The 17,182-nt window shown below is 38.0% G+C and overlaps 1 protein-coding gene across 2 annotated transcripts in view; it reads right to left on the reverse strand.

Annotated features, from left to right (window-relative positions):
• LOC127868309 (uncharacterized) overlaps window positions 1–17,182 on the reverse strand; it is a 44,723-nt gene that overhangs the window by 24,675 nt on the left and 2,866 nt on the right. Inside the window, exon 1 of one of the 2 annotated variants that reach the window (XM_052409949.1) lies at window positions 13,982–14,068. The exons of the other annotated variant lie outside the window; for it this stretch is intronic. The gene's annotated coding sequence lies outside the window, so the exon portion shown is untranslated. Of the gene's footprint in view, window positions 1–13,981; window positions 14,069–17,182 lie in introns of those variants that run through there. 2 annotated transcript variants of the gene reach the window in all.

Genomic DNA, 17,182 nt, shown 5'->3' on the forward strand with positions numbered 1-17,182 from the left:
TGTGGTGGTAATTTGTGAGATGATCTTAAAAAAAATAATAATAATTTAGGGGGGGGGGGGATTCGGGTGGGGGGGAGGGGGGGATTCTTGGGTGCGATGGTTGGACGGTATAAAATAAATATTTGTGTTTTTTATTCGTTTCAAACAAAAAAAATTAGGGGGGGGGTGGGGAGGGGGGGTATAGTGTGAGGGTGTGGTGGTCATTTGTGAGATGATCTTAAAAAGAAAAGAAAAAAAAAGGGGGGGGGGGAGGGGGGGAAAGGGGGGGGGGAGGACACAGGGGATGGTTTGGGTGGAGTCTTGTGTGGTATGTCATGTAAGAGTAGTTTTGTCAAAGTATCAATCAAATCTAAAAATAAATAAAGAAGTTATGGAAATTTAAGCAAAATTTAATAATTTGACCTTGAGAGTCAAGGTCATTCAAATGTCAAGGTAAAATTCAACTTGCCAGGTACAGTAACCTCATGATAGCATGAAAGTATTTGAAGTTTGAAAGCAATAGCCTTGATACTTAAGAAGTAAAGTGGATCGAAACACAAAATTTAACCATATATTCAAAGTTACTAAGTCAAAAAAGGGCCATAATCCCGTAAAAATGACAACCAGAGTTATGCAACTTGTCCTTTTACTGTACCCTTATGATAGTTTACGAGTGTTCCAAGTATGAAAGCAATATCTATGATACTTTAGGGGTAAAGTGGACCAAAACACATAACTTAACCAAATTTTCAATTTTCTAAGTATAAAAAGGGCACATAATTCTGTCAAAATGCCAGTCAGAGTTACATTACTTTGCCTGCACAGTCCCCTTATGATAGTTAATAAATGTTGCAAGTATGAAAGCAATAGCTTTGATACTGTAGGAATAAAGTGGACCTAAACACAAAACCTAACCAAATTTTCAATTTTCTAAGTATAAAAAGGGCACATAATTCTGTCAAAATGCACGCCAGAGTTATCTAACTTTGCCTGCCCAGTCCCCTCATGATATTAAGTAAGTGTACCATGTTTGAATGCCATAGCATTGATACTTTCTGAGAAAAGAGGACCTAAACGCAAAACTTAACCATAATTATCAATTTTCTAAGTATAAAAAGGGCACATAATTCTGTCAAAATGCACGCCAGAGTTATCTAACTTTGCCTGCCCCGTCCCCTCATGATAGTTAGTAAGTGCACCAAGTTTGAATGCAATAGCATTGATACTTTCTAAGAAAAGTGGACCTAAACGGAAAACTTAACCGGACGCCGACGCCAACGCCAAGGTGATGACAATAGCTCATAATTTTTTTTCAAAAAATAGATGAGCTAAAAACAATTTTACGATAATTCAAGGGCCATAACTCAGGAGTGTCTGGGTCAATTTAGTCGATAATCGAACTTGACCTATATCTTATGACCTAACACATTTTCATGAAGTTTGGTGAAGATCCTAAGACATTTGCCCGAGTTATTGAGCTGAAACGAGAAAAATCCCAATTTTACGATAATTCAAGGGCCATTACACAGGAGTGTCTGAGTCAATTTGGCCTATTATCGAACTTGACCTAGATGTTATAGCCTAACACATATTCATGAAGTTTGGTGAAGATCTGATGACAATTGCTTGAGGGGAAACTAATCCGGACAGACTACCTGACTGACTGACGGGCGGTGCAATTTTAATATGCTCCCAGAACCTATGTTCTGAGGGCATAAAAAACAAGAATAAAATTAAAGAAAAAAAAAGTAATCTTCAATTGGGCTCAAACCTCTGACCTTTGGAGTAAAAGTCTTACACTTAAACCACTCGGCCCTGAGTGCTCATACAGTGCCGGGTATATTTGATACTTTATATAAGCAATCCTAGTAGTGTCACAAAATCAGTGCTCCAGCTAAGCCAAAATTATAGGGCGCCCTGCCCTCCCTAACCTCCGCCCTGCCCTCCCTAACCTCCGCCCTGCCCTTCCTAGGGCCCCCCTGCCCTTAAAAAAAATTAAATCGTAATTGATTTATTCCTCATTGTAGACATTATATTTAAATAATGTAATAATAATGGGAATAATATATTCTAACAATTATCAATAACATATAAATTAACATGCAAGAGGAAGAATTCCAAAAACGCCCGCGCGCTCGAAAGTGCCCTTTTGACAAAATACTGCGCGTCCAAAGTGCCCTTTTGACAAAAAAGCCCCACCCTGCCCTTTTCAAATCCTAGCTGGAGCACTGCAAAAAATAAACAAGGGTTGTTTGTAAAACATGCATGCTCCCCATATGGGCTCTCAGTTGTAGTGACAGCCATTTTGTAAATATGTTTTTTGTCACTGTGACCTTGACCTTTGACCTAGTGACCTGAAAATCAATAGGGGTCATCTTCGAGTCATGATCAATGTACCTATGAAGTTGCATGATCCTAGCCATAAGCTTTCTTGAGTTATCATCGGGAAACCATTTTACTATTTCGGGTCACTGTGACCTTGACCTTTGACCTAGTGACCTGAAAATTCATAGGAGTCATCTGCCAGTCATGATCAATGTACCTAACAAGTTTCATGATCCTAGGCATAAGCGTTCTTGAGTTATCATCCAGAAACCATTTTACTATTTCGGGTCACTGTGACCTTGACCTTTGACCTTGTGACCTGAAAATCAATAGGGGTCATCTGCGAGTCATGATCAATCTACCCATTAAGTTTTATGATCCTAGGCATAAGCGTTCTTGAATTATCATCCGGAAACCATTTTACTATTTTGGGTCACAGTACCCTTGACCTTTGACCTAGTGACCTCAAAATCAATAGGGGTCATCTGCGAGTCATGATCAATGTACCTATAAAGTTTCATGATCCTAGGCCTAAATGTTCTTGAGTTATCATCCGGAAACCACCTGGTGGACGGACTGACCGACAGACCGACCGACCGACATGTGCAAAGCATAACTATAACGAGAAAACTCTCCAAATTATTGTATTCTATCGGTTGTGTTAGTAAAGCTTTGTAATTTTCAGGTTTTTAAGATGCATAATATCTATATTTAAGATCAATTTCATGGTGACTGTTCATTATGACTGTTTCCTCGTAAATATACTGCAATAGTTACACTATAATAAAAATTAGCAAATCTAAAACAACTTTTATAATTTTGTCAGTTTACCAAAACTTGAAAAGGTCCCTATAACAAGGCAAATGTTGACAGAGCACAATGCATGACGCACAACAGACCAAAGGCGACCACGAAAGCTCACCATGAGAACTTTGTGCTCAGGTAAGCTAACAAGAGCTGTCAGAGGACAGCGCGCTCTACTCTTCGAGTGCTTGACAGTATAACATAAGCCATCATGGGGAAATTGTTCAAATTATTCAATAAGGTCAAGGTAATAGTTCAGGTATATTTTCCACAATCTATTGGACATTTGTAAAGACATAAAACAAACTAAGATTTTATTTCAAGTTTGATAGCAATAGCTTGGGTGGGAAGTTGGGGCGGTCCTTCAAAAATAAAGTAAATAAATGTTGTTCAGCGCTTCCGTTAGTGGAAGTCCGGGCGTAAATTACGCCCGAAAATGGCAGTCGTACGTCCATTATGCAAATGGTGGAAGTCCCTTGGACGTCCGATAATTCGCATGTACGCTATTTTCTAATACACAACACATACAAATGTCAACAGTAAATTGGTTTATTCAGACCGTTAACTCCGCCTTATAGCTACTGTTTTCAATGAATTTCACAGCGAGTGGCCAATATTGATTTTTCCAGCTGTAAATTAAAGTCTTCTTGGTAAGTGCATCAGCCAATCAGCGCTCAGGCAGCCGAATACACGCAGACCCCACGTGAAGCTGTATACAATAGCATTAGCGACCTCTGCGTTACAATGTGTGTATTCAGCAATCAAATTTTTTAGTCCACGCTTTCCCCGAGGAAGAATGACGTGATGTCATACATGAAGTCTAATTTTCGCATGATTTTCATGTGTACACGAAATACACAAGAAATGTTTATTTGTTGCTAGAATTTTCGTAACTTTCCGTGAATAATAAAATCTGGAAATGATTTCGGATAACACGTTTGTTTATACGCATTTGAAAATAAGCAGTCTGCAAAATTAACCCATCGCCTGATCTGAAGACAGTATAATAATAAACCGACAAATAATAAATTCACGAAAATTCGTTCGTGTGCGCGATAATTTGAGAACGAATTTAATAGTCGGCATTCAGTAAATACTGATTTTCCCTGGTATTTTATTTTATTTATTTCCGAATTGTTAGCATATGGTACAGACATGAACTGCAACTGACGAAATATCTTCGCTATTTTCCAAAAATCTTATAAGTCAAATGTCCGCCATCTTGAAATATTTAAAGTGTCGATAAGCAAAGTAAAGTAGTGCAATAGCATATTGTAAAGCAATATGTTTACCAAATTATATATTGCTTACGTATTTAATTAGTAATTGGTTTTCATTTTCTGCAGTCAAACGATGTGCACAGATTAGTTCATGTGCAAAACACGTACATTGTTTCGGACAGTCGTTTTCGGATACAGTATTTGTCGTCGATCATAATTTACATGTAACATTTTAAAGTCAGTCGTTGATTTGTCATAATTACTAAATATGAACAGTGCTCTATTTTCTCAAATCGCGTCACGTGATTAAGGCATGTTCAATGGGAATTCCCCCATCCCACAATTTAACTTGCGTAAAATGGCGGACGTCAATATTGTCCGTATTTTGGTTTTGAAAATAGAAATCGTTATTATACTGGATTATCGGGTAATAGATAGAGTTGGAACATGAACGTTTATTTAAAGTCTAAAATGAAATCAGGACTTCAAAATTTATGTCTGGGACGTCCAAAATTTTACGCTTGGAAGTCAGGACTTCCAACTTTTAAAAGCTAACGGAAGCGCTGGTTGTTGTTTTTTTTAACCATGTTTCAAAGAATTGACCTTGAGAGTCAAGGTCAGTCAAAGGTCAAGGTCAAATTGAACTTGCCAGGTACATTACCCTCATGATAGTAAGAAAATATTTGAAGTTTGAAAGCAATAGCTTTGATACTTTAGAAGTCAAGTGGATCTAAACACAAAATCTAACTAGAAATGGCGCGGCAGAGGCCGACGCGTATCCCCACGCCGAATGTTTGACCTAGGTGTGCCCCAGGGTTGGTAATGGGGCCATGCATAGCTGAGATTGACCGTATTGTCATAAGAGAAGTTCATCATCAATTAGAAGTGAATTGGTGTAGAAATGAAGAAGTTATAGTAAAAGGCAATTTTGGGTGGGTGTGACATATGTGGGCAGGGCGCCCCAGGGTTGGTAATTGTGCCATGCATAGTTGAGATTGACCGTATTGTCATAAGAGAGGTTCAGTATCAATTTGAAGTGAATCGGTGTAGAAATGAAGAAATTATAGTAAAAGGCAATTTTGTGTGGGTGTGGTCTATGTGGGCGGGGCGCCCCAGGGTTGGTAATGGGGCCATGCATAGTTGAGATTGACTGTATTGTCATAAGAGAAGTTCAATATCAATTTGAAGTGAATCGGTGTAGAAATGAAGAAATTATAGTAAAGGCAATTTTGGGTGGGTGTGGTCTATGTGGGCGGGGCCCCAGGGCTGGTTATGGGGCCATGCATAGTTGAGATTGACCCTAATGTCATAAGAGAAGTTCAGTATCAATTTGAAGTGAATCCGTGTAGAAATGAAAAAATTATAGTAAATGGAATTTTTTGGTGGGTGTGGCCTATGTGGGCGGGCGCCCCAGGGTTGGGATTGGGGCCATGCATAGTTGAGATTGACCCTAATGTCATAACAAAAGTTCAGTATCAATTTGAAGTGAATCCGTGTAGAAATGAAAAAATTATAGTAAATGGAAATTTTTGGTGGGTGTGGCCTATGTGGGCGGGGCGCCCCAGGGTTGGGAATGGGGCCATGCATGGTTGAGATTGACCGTATTGTCATAGGTGAGGTCCAGTATCAATTTGAAGTGAATCGGTGTAGAAATAAAGAAGTAAATGTAAAATAACCTAAAAAAATGAGTGATAATTTCTGACGCGGCCCCACCCCGACCCCTATAACTTTTGACCCAGGGGTCAGATCAAAATTCCAAATAGTGCAGGGTCGCACATATGCTCATAGCTACCATGTGTGTAAATTTCAAGGTTCTAGTGCTTTTAGTGTAGGAGGAGATAGTGGCCAGGACGGACGGACAGACGGACGGACAGACGGACGGACAGACAGACGGACGGACGGACGGCGGAGATCACCACAATATCCCCACCTTTTTTTCAAAAAGCGTGGGGATAACAAAATATTCAGTTACTAAGACAAACAAGCGATGTGTTTGTGAAACACTATGTCCCCATATATATCAGGGGTTAACATAAGAAATTGACACTCACTTGCCCGGGGGGCAAGTTACTTTTAACATCTACTTGCCCTCATTAAAAACTGGTTGCCCTATTTTGAAGTCAATTTTTTATTGTCATTTGATCTTTAAAGCATTGATCCACATGCATTATTATTCTAGATTTTATTTCAGCTATATTCAATGTATCAACAATAAAATAATAATCGTTTTTATAATATAAGTTGTCAAAAAACAAAATCTGGACAGTTTTATTTCATTGAATAATCACTATTGAATACAATACATATGAAAAGTTTATTACTATTAAAATTTTAAAACGATATACTTGTCACTATATCTATACAACAGTGCTCCAGCTAGGATTTGAAAAGGGCAGGGGGGCTTTTTTGTCAAAAGGGCACTTTGGACGCGCAGTATTTTGTCAAAAGGGCACTTTCGACGCGCAGTATTTTGTGAAAAGGGCACGTTCGAGTGCACTGGTGTTTCTGGAATGCTTCTATTGCATGTTAATTTATATGTTATAAATAATTGTATTATTCCCATTATTATTAAACCATTCAAATATAATGTCTACAATGAGGATTAAACTAATTTCAATGTAATAAGAGATTTATGAATTATCATATGTAAAAAAAAAAAAAAAAAAAAAAATTTTTTTTTTTTTGGGGGGGGGGCAGGGCGGAAGTTCGGGGGGCAGGGCGGAGGTTTGGGAGGGCAGGGCACGGCGCCCTTCGATTTAGGCCTAGCTGGAGCACTGTATACAAGTTATGGCATAGATTAAAAGGGGGGAGGGCTTAAAATAGTACTGTGAAAATGATTGTTCAGATATTGAAAATCAGTGTGCGAAATTCGCACTAGCCCGAAGGGTTTTGGCTAGTGAAAATCTATTCGGGCTAGTGGGAATTTAAAAATTTATATAGTTGGGCTAGTAAGAAATTTTACTTTTTATATATGTGTATACGAATTTGGGCTATTACTTTTAAATCTGAATTTTGCACACTGGAAAATCATCATGATGTCTTTGATGAAGAGTTTCTCACTATTTTAAACTGTGAATATGTAACATACAAGTTATTCACAGTTTACGCTTTCGTGATTCATTTTCATATTTTCTCTTCCTTTCTTTTTCGGTTGTTTTGGTTTGTTCCTTTGAGTGTTTCGAGTTACTTTTATTAAAAATAGAAAAGATCGGCTGGACGCTACTGTCCGCCATGTTGAAACGTCTGCCCAGTAGAACTTGTTTTGAGCGTTTAGATTGGCTTATACAATGCAAGCGACCAATCACATCTCGTTTTACTTGTACTTGATAAAAAATATATTGACCCAATGAAAATAAATAGATACAAGGGGAAAAGTCGAAAAAATACCGCAAGTATGCTAATACCAAACGGACTTGCCCAGCGGACTATCTACTTTGGAAAATCACTTGCCCGCGACGAATACATGTATAACCCGGCACGGGCAAGCGGGCGTCCGCTTAAAAAAAAGCCCTGATATATGACCTTTGACCTTGAAGGATGACCTTGGCATTTCACCACTCAAAATGTGCAGCTCCATGAGATACACATGCATGTCAAATATCAAGTTTCTAGCTTCAATATTGCAAAAGTGACATTAAATGAGCATTTTTGACCCATATATTTGACCTTTGACCTTGAAGGATGACCTTGACCTTTCACCACTCAAAATGTGCAGCTCCATGAGATACACATGCATGCCAAATATCAGGTTGCTATATCTTCAATATTGCAAAAGTTATGGCAAATGTTAAAGTTGGGGCAAACAAACAAACCAACAGACAGGGCAAAAACAATATGTCCCCCACTAAAGTGATGGGGGACATAAAAAGGGCCATAATTCTTACAAAATGCTTGATACAGTTGTCTGCTCTTATTTATAGATTGGGGTCATGTTGGTAAAGAAGTTTACAAAATATGAAAGCAACATTTCAAGGGAAATTGACAATATTTGAGGTGGTATGCAAACTTTAACATACAGTCGAAACCCGATGGCTCGCACTCATCGAGACCGGCAATATCTCGAGCCATCCGGAATTCGAGCCATCCGATTTATAATTTTAAGAACAAGTCTGCAGTTCATTTTCACCTCCATTTGAAGAGTACACTTATTGCTTAAACCCCGTACTACTTTGTTCTACTTTCTGATTTTGCATTAATAAGAACAAAATATATACTTAATACTTTTATTTACCAATACTTTAAAACAGTTACAAATACAATCAAACATATAGTAAATTATATCAGCACGTTTTAACATAGAATATTTTCTGGTAACAGATAGCACTAAGGAACAAAATATGCATCTGCACTATATACACACCATTTACAAAAGAGACGGTACAACATTTATTTATTTATATTTTATTAAGAAAGACATTATGTCAGTCTGTGTTGCGTTCCTTATTAGCTGTCGTCGGGAAATGAAGCTTTCTATAACATCCAGTTGAGATTGAACATGCTGTGAGTTTTCGCACTCCTCGAGGTGATTTCTGATTACGTTTATACGAAATGGCATCTTTTACTCAAATCAATTAATATTTGAGTCGATGACTTGTTTGCAATCAGTTATTGCGTGCCTTTAATCAAGCGGTCCAAATCGATGAACAATTTATGCGACCTGAAGCGATTTTGAGCCATGCAAACAAAAACGTGTGAAAATTCTGCCTAGGACTGTGAAAACAGTAAGAGCCATCCGATAATTCGCGCCTCGCAAATTCGAGCCATCCGACAAAATGTTGTATGAATATATATATATTCATAATACTTTTTATAAAATGGTAGTATAGCTTACTCCATATTGTATAAATATTAAAATTAATATCAATACATGTAATCTAAATTTGAATGTTATTATAAATGTATAAAGTGAATTTTACATAACAATTTCAAATAGAATGGCGACCACGAAAGCTCACCGTGAGAACTTTGTGCTCAGGTAAGCTAAAAAATATTGTTCAATGGCTGTTTCGCTTACCCCATATGGTATAAATAATTAAAATAAATATCAATATTCTGAATTTGAATGTTATTATAAATGTATAAAGTGAATTTTACATGACAATTTCAAATAGAACACTTCTTGTAAATGTTAATAACATGCCCACTTTGATAATTTTTTTACCCTTACCCGTATATGTATTTAAAACACCATTTTTGATGTAAAAAAAAAACAATACAATACTGTACAGAGCAGTGCTTTCCACAGGCCATTTAATGGTCCCTCTCAGGGGCACTTGAATTTTGAAATCAAGAGTCAGCGGGGCACTTGAAATTTACAGATTAGTATATTTTCCTGCACCTAGCCCTTCTTACGATAAAAGCGCTTATAGACTACGCAGACTATTTTGAGTTTCCCAACTACAGCGTCAATGTATTTGAAAATCTGTATTGGCTAAGGAAAGCGCACGCTTTGCATGAGCGGCAGCACTCGTAGGCAGTCAATACCTGCAGAAAAATCATGCAGACATCGAGTGACATAATTGCCATAAGTGTTTGATTTTGTGACAGTTTGTTGGCTTTGTTTCTACCAGACCCATCGGTCCCTACAGTGTAAATCTCAACGATGAAATCTCAAGTTACTTAGAAGACTGATTGTAGCAACCAGGTGTAATCCTCGTGGAAATTGTGAACTTCATGCATAATATGGTGTAAAACATTTATTCGACTCGTAAAGCATTTTTAACAAATAATTGTTGAAATCACTAATCACGGCTATTAATGTTTTGTTGAATTATTAAATGAGCATAATTAAATTTGTAATCCAAAACACGCTACCGAATTTTAATGTTAACACCACTTCAATAAATGCTAGATTAAATTAAACAGCACTTCATATATAGTGTGTCTCTTTTTCTCAGTAAAAAGCGCCCCAAAATTATGCTGACATCACCATGTACAACGTTTAGTGTTGGTGTATTAATTGTTGTATAAAATCAAGAACAGCATGTCAGGCGATTTCGCGTGTTCAGTTGGACGTTATTTTGTCAAATCTTTAAATAGTTACAAATGCTTAAATTAACTTGATACTTAAAAAAACGCGAATGTGTTTATGAACTTATTGAGCACTTATATTCCTTAATATTTACCAGAATTTGCTTTTTAAAATTAAATATACGGGATTATCGGAAAATGAATAGCAACGGGAAAAAAGTAAGTGTGCAGTAATTGAGTCTGGTTGATATGGATGTATTGAGGAATCGATTGAGTTGGGATTATGCGTTACTATGCCTGAAAGGTTAAAAACAATTTTAAAACATGATGTTATGAATTATTTAATAGCTATTTTTCTTTCTTGACGAGTCAAAACGCACCAAAATAAGTAAAAAATAAATGTTTAAAAAACATTCAAGTACAGGGGGGTCCCGGCTGCCCTCCTAAACGCACCCCTAACGGCCCTGGGGCGTCTGAAAAAATCCTGTGGAAAGCACTGGTAAAGAGATACAGCCATGTAGTACTAACTTTATTATGTTGACTGTTTGATGGGTATTGGTTTAATCAGTCTATAATTTCTCATCTGAAGCAACCCACCATATAAGGATGGGTGCCTACATGGGTGTCTCATAAGAACAGTTTGCAGGAAAATATCTGACCCATAACACACCTTCAAAATATCTGACCCATAACACACCTTCAAAATATCTGACCCATAACACACCTTCAAAATATTTGACCCATAACACACCTTCAAAATATCAGACCCAAAACACACCTTTAAAATATCTGACCCATAACACACCTTCAAAATATTTGACCCATAACACACCTTCAAAATATCAGACCCAAAACACACCTTCAAAATATCTGACCCATAACACACCTTCAAAATATCAGACCCAAAACACACCTTCAAAATATCTGACCCATAACACACCTTCAAAATATTTGACCCAAAACACACCTTCAAAATATCTGACCCATAACACACCTTCAAAATATCTGACCCATTAAACACCTTCGAAATATCTTACCCACAAAACACCTTCAAAATATCTCACCTTCTAATATCTTATCTACAATTTAATTAATTGAACATGGTGTGTGGACATTATTTGGACCACAAAAAAGTGCCATTTATTCTGCAATAAGTTTTAATTCAATAACATTTATGGGTAAACATTAAATACACACTTGAGGACAGCTTTATTTCATGTCCATATCTCTCTAGTTAAGTAAAACAAGGAAGTTCATCTGTCAAAACATGTCAAATGTCAAACAAATCAATGTTTTTTAACAATGTAACAATGAGACTGACTAATGTGTGTGTAGTTCAAAGTTCATGAGGTCCATCCCAACCTGAGGCTACATTATGTGTGGACCTAGAGTGTATCCAACCACTCCTACCTAATTCACTTACTAGACTCACACAAGGTGGGGCGAATTTTGAAGTTTAGCTTAAATTTCCAGCTATTTTGTTGTTACTGAAAGATTTTCAATTTTGGTGTGGACTTCCACTGTGGGAGGAAGCTGGATTTCTCCAAAGCTTTGAATTCCTTGTTAGGGCAAAAAATTTAAAAACAAGGGCTGTTTGTAAAACATGCATGCCCCCCATATGGGCTGTCCGTTGTACTGGCAGCCATTGTGTGAATGCGACTTTTGTCACTGTGACCTTGACCTTTGACCTAGTGACCGGGAAATCAATAGGGGTCATCTGCAAGTCACGATCTATGTACCTATGAAGTGTCATGATCCTAGGCAAAAGCGTTCTTGAGTTATCATCCGAAAATCATTTTACTATTTCGGGTCACCGTGACCTTGACCTTGTGACCTCAAAATCAATAGGGGTCATCTGCGAGTCGATCATGATCAATCTACCTATGAAGTTTTATGATCCTAGGCATATGCGTTCTTGAGTTATCATCCGAAAATCATTTTACTATTTCGGGTCACCGTGACCTTGACCTAGTGACCTGAAAATCAATAGGGGTCATCTGCAAGTCATGATCAATCTACCTATAAAGTTTCATGATCCTAGGCATATGCATTCTTGAATTATCATCCGAAAATCATTTTACTACATGGGTCACCGTGACCTTGACCTTTGACCTAGTGACCTCAAAATCAATAGGGGTCATCTGCGAGTCATGAGCAATCTACCCATGAAGTTTCATGATCCTAGGCGTATGCGTTCTTGAGTTATCATCCCGAAACCATTTTACTATTTCGGGTCACCGTGACCTTGACCTTTGACCTAGTGACCTCAAAATTAATAGGGTTTATCTGCGAGTCATGATCAATCTACCCATGAAGTTTCATGATCCTAGCCCCAAGCGTTCTTGAGTTATCATCCGAAAACCACCTGGTGGACGGACGGACCGACCTACTGACATGAGCAAAGCAATATACCCCCTCTTCTTTGAAGGGGGGCATAAATATATCTTGCATATGTCTTTAAAATTGAGTTCAATCCACCTACTACAGCTTGATTGTTCATTGTCGGCTGGGGTAATACTAACATGTTCCCCGGGTACTCTTTAGTATACTTACATGTACCCTTGGTACGGTAAATATACTAAAACATACCCGGGAATTTTAAAGCTAAATCAGTCATTGGCGGCCAGTTTTTAAAATTACTTATTTCACATTTATGTCAAATTATTCCTTAAATGGCCTCTATATTATTGAAACTCATACTCAAAAAGCATGTTGATGCAGATTTTTTCAAAGTAGAAGTTTGTTTAAGATAAACAATATCGTTTTACGGTAATCGGTAGGGCCTTTTTCAACATCAGATTTTTGGCGGGAATACAAGTCGGGTACAGTCTAATATCGACCGGGTACGTTAAAGTATATTTCCCATACCCGGGGTACATGTAAGTATACTTAAGAGTACCCGGGGTACATGTAAGTAGTACCCGAGCCACCAATGACCAATCGAGCCCTACTACATCATAACAAACACAATACTTGTTACCATAGACATCAGAGTTATCAAACGACTGAAAGCAGAAGTTTTGAATTAGGGATTCAATCTATCTCAGGGAGGTTTCGAAGATAGTCGAAGATATATCACCATTGGTTGATTAGACACGAAATCTTTATTGCAGTGTATTCTGGATATTCATATTTTCGAATTTGGAATACTCAGCGTTATTCATTGCAAAAAACTTACACATTTTTACGAAATGTTGACATGTTTCAAACTTGCATTAATTTCAATATTCTCGAGTACACCATATCAGGTCAGATGTTTTAATAAGAGCATTAGGGACATATTTTTTTATCTTTTTGTGTTTATTTATGCACGAAAAGTTCATGTGGCTCATATTCAATTTTTTGCCAAATTGTAAAAGGTAAAGAAACCAGCTCGATCGGGAAAACTGGGCCAAAAAAAATTGGACAATTTTGCGTCATGCAGTTTTCTTTTTTTGGGAATTTGATGTATTTGATATTTTGCTCCCAAATAATTTAAGATAGATAACTACTCTCATTTGGTTTTTTTGTATAGAAAAATGAAAATCGGGTATGTCATTCGTTTCATCAAAACCCACAAGATCTAGAATATTTAATACTTAATTGATCGCGAAATCATATGACATTATTGAATATTGTATTGTTTTGTCATTTTCGGACTATCAATAAAGAGACAGGAAGCATATAACAGTAAAAATTATTACATATCGCAGTATTGATCTACGTATCATGATAAGAGCATACACTGATCACTCAACGCCAACAACAGGTGGCAAAGAACATGAAAACACTGAGACTCAAGCGTCGGCGCTTATGACTTATGTCATCAGACATCACAATAAAATTCAAATGAAAGAAATGACAATCTTAACCGATTATCCATTATATGCAACCGTAGGCATATGCATAAATTAACTCGTACCTCTGTATTCTTTTGGGTCTTTCTCGCTAATAAATAATATTCTTTGTCGAAAGGGATTGTTTTCGTCCGAGTTTCTGCATAAGGCGATTTTCTTGTCTGCTTGAAAACAAAATGGCTGCGATGGAATGTAAAGAATTTTAACTAAAGGGGGAATACTCTTGTATACTAAGTAACATAATCTTTGTTATTTACGTAATAGTTTCCCTTAAATATATTTCTCAGCGTTTCAACGTTACAAAACTAGCAAGCAAATACAAATGAAACAAATGCTGATTTTGTAAAGAGACTGGCATTAAATAATACTTAACAATACACAACACAAACACAACATCCTGGCCGACCAACAACACGGCTTCAGGCGAAGACGCAGTTGCGAGTCGCAACTTATCCTCACCTTACAGGACCTTGCTGCATCCCTTGACGCTGGCGAACAGATCCAGATCGATGCGATCCTACTCGACTTCTCAAAAGCCTTCGATGTTGTTCCGCATCAACGACTTCTCATGAAACTGAGCCACTACGGCATCAGAGGCTCAGTCCTTACCTGGATAGAAAGCTTCCTATCTGGTACAGTAACATCAAAGACAGGGCTCTTTGCTGATGACACTCCCCTATACAGAAGGATCAAGACAGCACAAGATGCAGCAACACTCCAATCTGATCTGGATTCCCTACAGAGATGGGAAAAGGACTGGCAGATGTCGTTCAATCCTTCAAAGTGTGAAGTCATACACATCTCCAAAAAGCGGCATCCCATAAAGTCAGAGTACCTTATTCATGGACAGAAGCTTGTACCTGTAAAGGAAGGCAAATACCTTGGTGTGACTATCTCGGATAACTTGTCCTGGAAACCACAGGTAGCTTCAGTCACCCGAAAGGCAAACAACAGTCTAGGCTTCCTGAGGCGCAACCTGTCTAGCTGCCCACCTAGCGTCAAAGCACGGACGTACACCACCTTAGTGCGTCCAATAATGGAGTATGCTGCTACTGCATGGGATCCTCACACTCAAACGTGTATCGACCAACTTGAAGCAGTCCAGAGACGCGCTGCTCGCTTTGTCAAAGGGGATTACCGAACCACAAGCAGCAGCTCACAAATGATAGCAGACATCGGATGGCAGCCCCTTCAAGCGAGACGCCAAACATCTAAGGTTACCATGATGTACCGGATAATTAATAACCTTATTGATATTCCGTCTTACCCCTACCTCCGCCCTGCTATGTCATGCACTAGAGGCAGCAGTATTCAATACATCATACCATTCTGCAGAACCGACTACCTCCGACACTCCTTCTTCCCGTCAGCAACAAGACTGTGGAACCAACTGCCCAACCACCTTGTGAAGGCTCCCAGTCTTGAAGCGTTCAAGGAAGGGATGGCACCGAATTAGGCCACAATCAATGTGTAAATAGTTTTAAAAACTTATTTTATTCTAACTGCGCCACACAGCGATTTTTAACCATTTTCTTGTACGACAATTCCCCAGAGAGGGATATAGTACAATAAACGAAGAAGAAGAAGAATAAGACTAAATGCAAGTGGTTAGAATAGACTTTAATTTCACAACCGTCGTTTTTTAATCGCCCATAATGATACACTCACATTTTAAGGGAGCTAAAATTGCCAACTGCCAACTTCTCGTCGGAGATCGCCGTGGCGTAGTGGATATGGTGTCCGCCTAGCGATCGGGAGGTCCTGGGTTCGAATACCACTGGGAGCGTTCCTTTGATCTCCCCCAAAGACACCAAGTACTGGTTCTAGTCCCAGGAAACGGACTCGAGAGCGTTTATATAAGCCTACGGCTTTCGATGCAATCGAGCTAAAATAAATAGGTTAAAACTAACTGCCAGCTTCTGACCCTCCGGGTCGCTGTACGTATATACCGGTGCTCATAAAACTTCAAATAATTCAAGAAAGAACTACGTTTTACGGGATTGGTATACGGTCTCGTCATCAAACAGCTCAGCTAGGGCCTGGATATTGTTGGAGAGAGTGACCTTAAACTCTTCTTGCTTCCAGGTGTCTTTCAGCGAAGCGGTGTTGGCGGGAACCCATGTCTTATTACTTTTTCGGCATAGCTGTATTAAGCCAGCTTTTCACCTTACCTGACCTTTGTAAGTGTCCAATAAAATTCAAATAAAATTTCCCGCGGCTAGGTACGAATGAATACACTTCATTTATTCCATTGGCTGATTTGAGTATACCACCAGAACATTCGAAACATATCCGCGTCTTTGTAACACTGTTTTACTGCATGAAACAATTTTATCTCTAATGAAAAGGCTTAATAAATGGAACAGTTTTACACTCAATTCTCGACATCAATACAGTTTGTGCGTGCACCTTTTATTTTCAGATGATTGCCAGGGCAAAAGCGTTTATGCTTAAAGGCTATGTTCTCATATTTAGTACTTACTTCCATATTCCTGTCAACATGTTACACATGTAAAAGTATAAAGAGCAGTGGAAGCGAGGCCTCAATTTAAAGCATTGCATTTCAACCCGCGAGGTATCGGGTCAATTCGCGGCCAATGTGTGAATGTCAGAGTTTATATATGATGGCTATCCGTGAACTAGGTGACCTGGAATTTTCTTTAGACCAGAAAAATGTTAAATGAATATATTCAGCAATATAATTATGGTATGTCAATAATAGATTATTAATGTGTTTTCAACAATACAATGATAAATATTATTTTTGATTAATTTAACAATAATTATTCCACCATATTGACTAATTTATTAAGCATGAGCGCGATGATTCTCGATACTGTTAATAATCGAATCAAATAGCAATGCCCGACAAACCACTAAAACAAGTTTGTTCGAAGAACGCGCCTATAAATACGGATATTTCGCGTGTGGCCGGTTGACTCCTATGTTTTAATTTCACTTCCATTCTTTTTTGGTTTTATGTTTTGTAGCTCTAGGTTTATGACCAGCAATATGTAATAATGTAAATAAGCCGCGAAAACTCCGCGT

The sequence above is a fragment of the Dreissena polymorpha genome, chromosome 2, assembly GCF_020536995.1.
Source record: "Dreissena polymorpha isolate Duluth1 chromosome 2, UMN_Dpol_1.0, whole genome shotgun sequence".
Classification (NCBI taxonomy): domain Eukaryota; kingdom Metazoa; phylum Mollusca; class Bivalvia; order Myida; family Dreissenidae; genus Dreissena; species Dreissena polymorpha.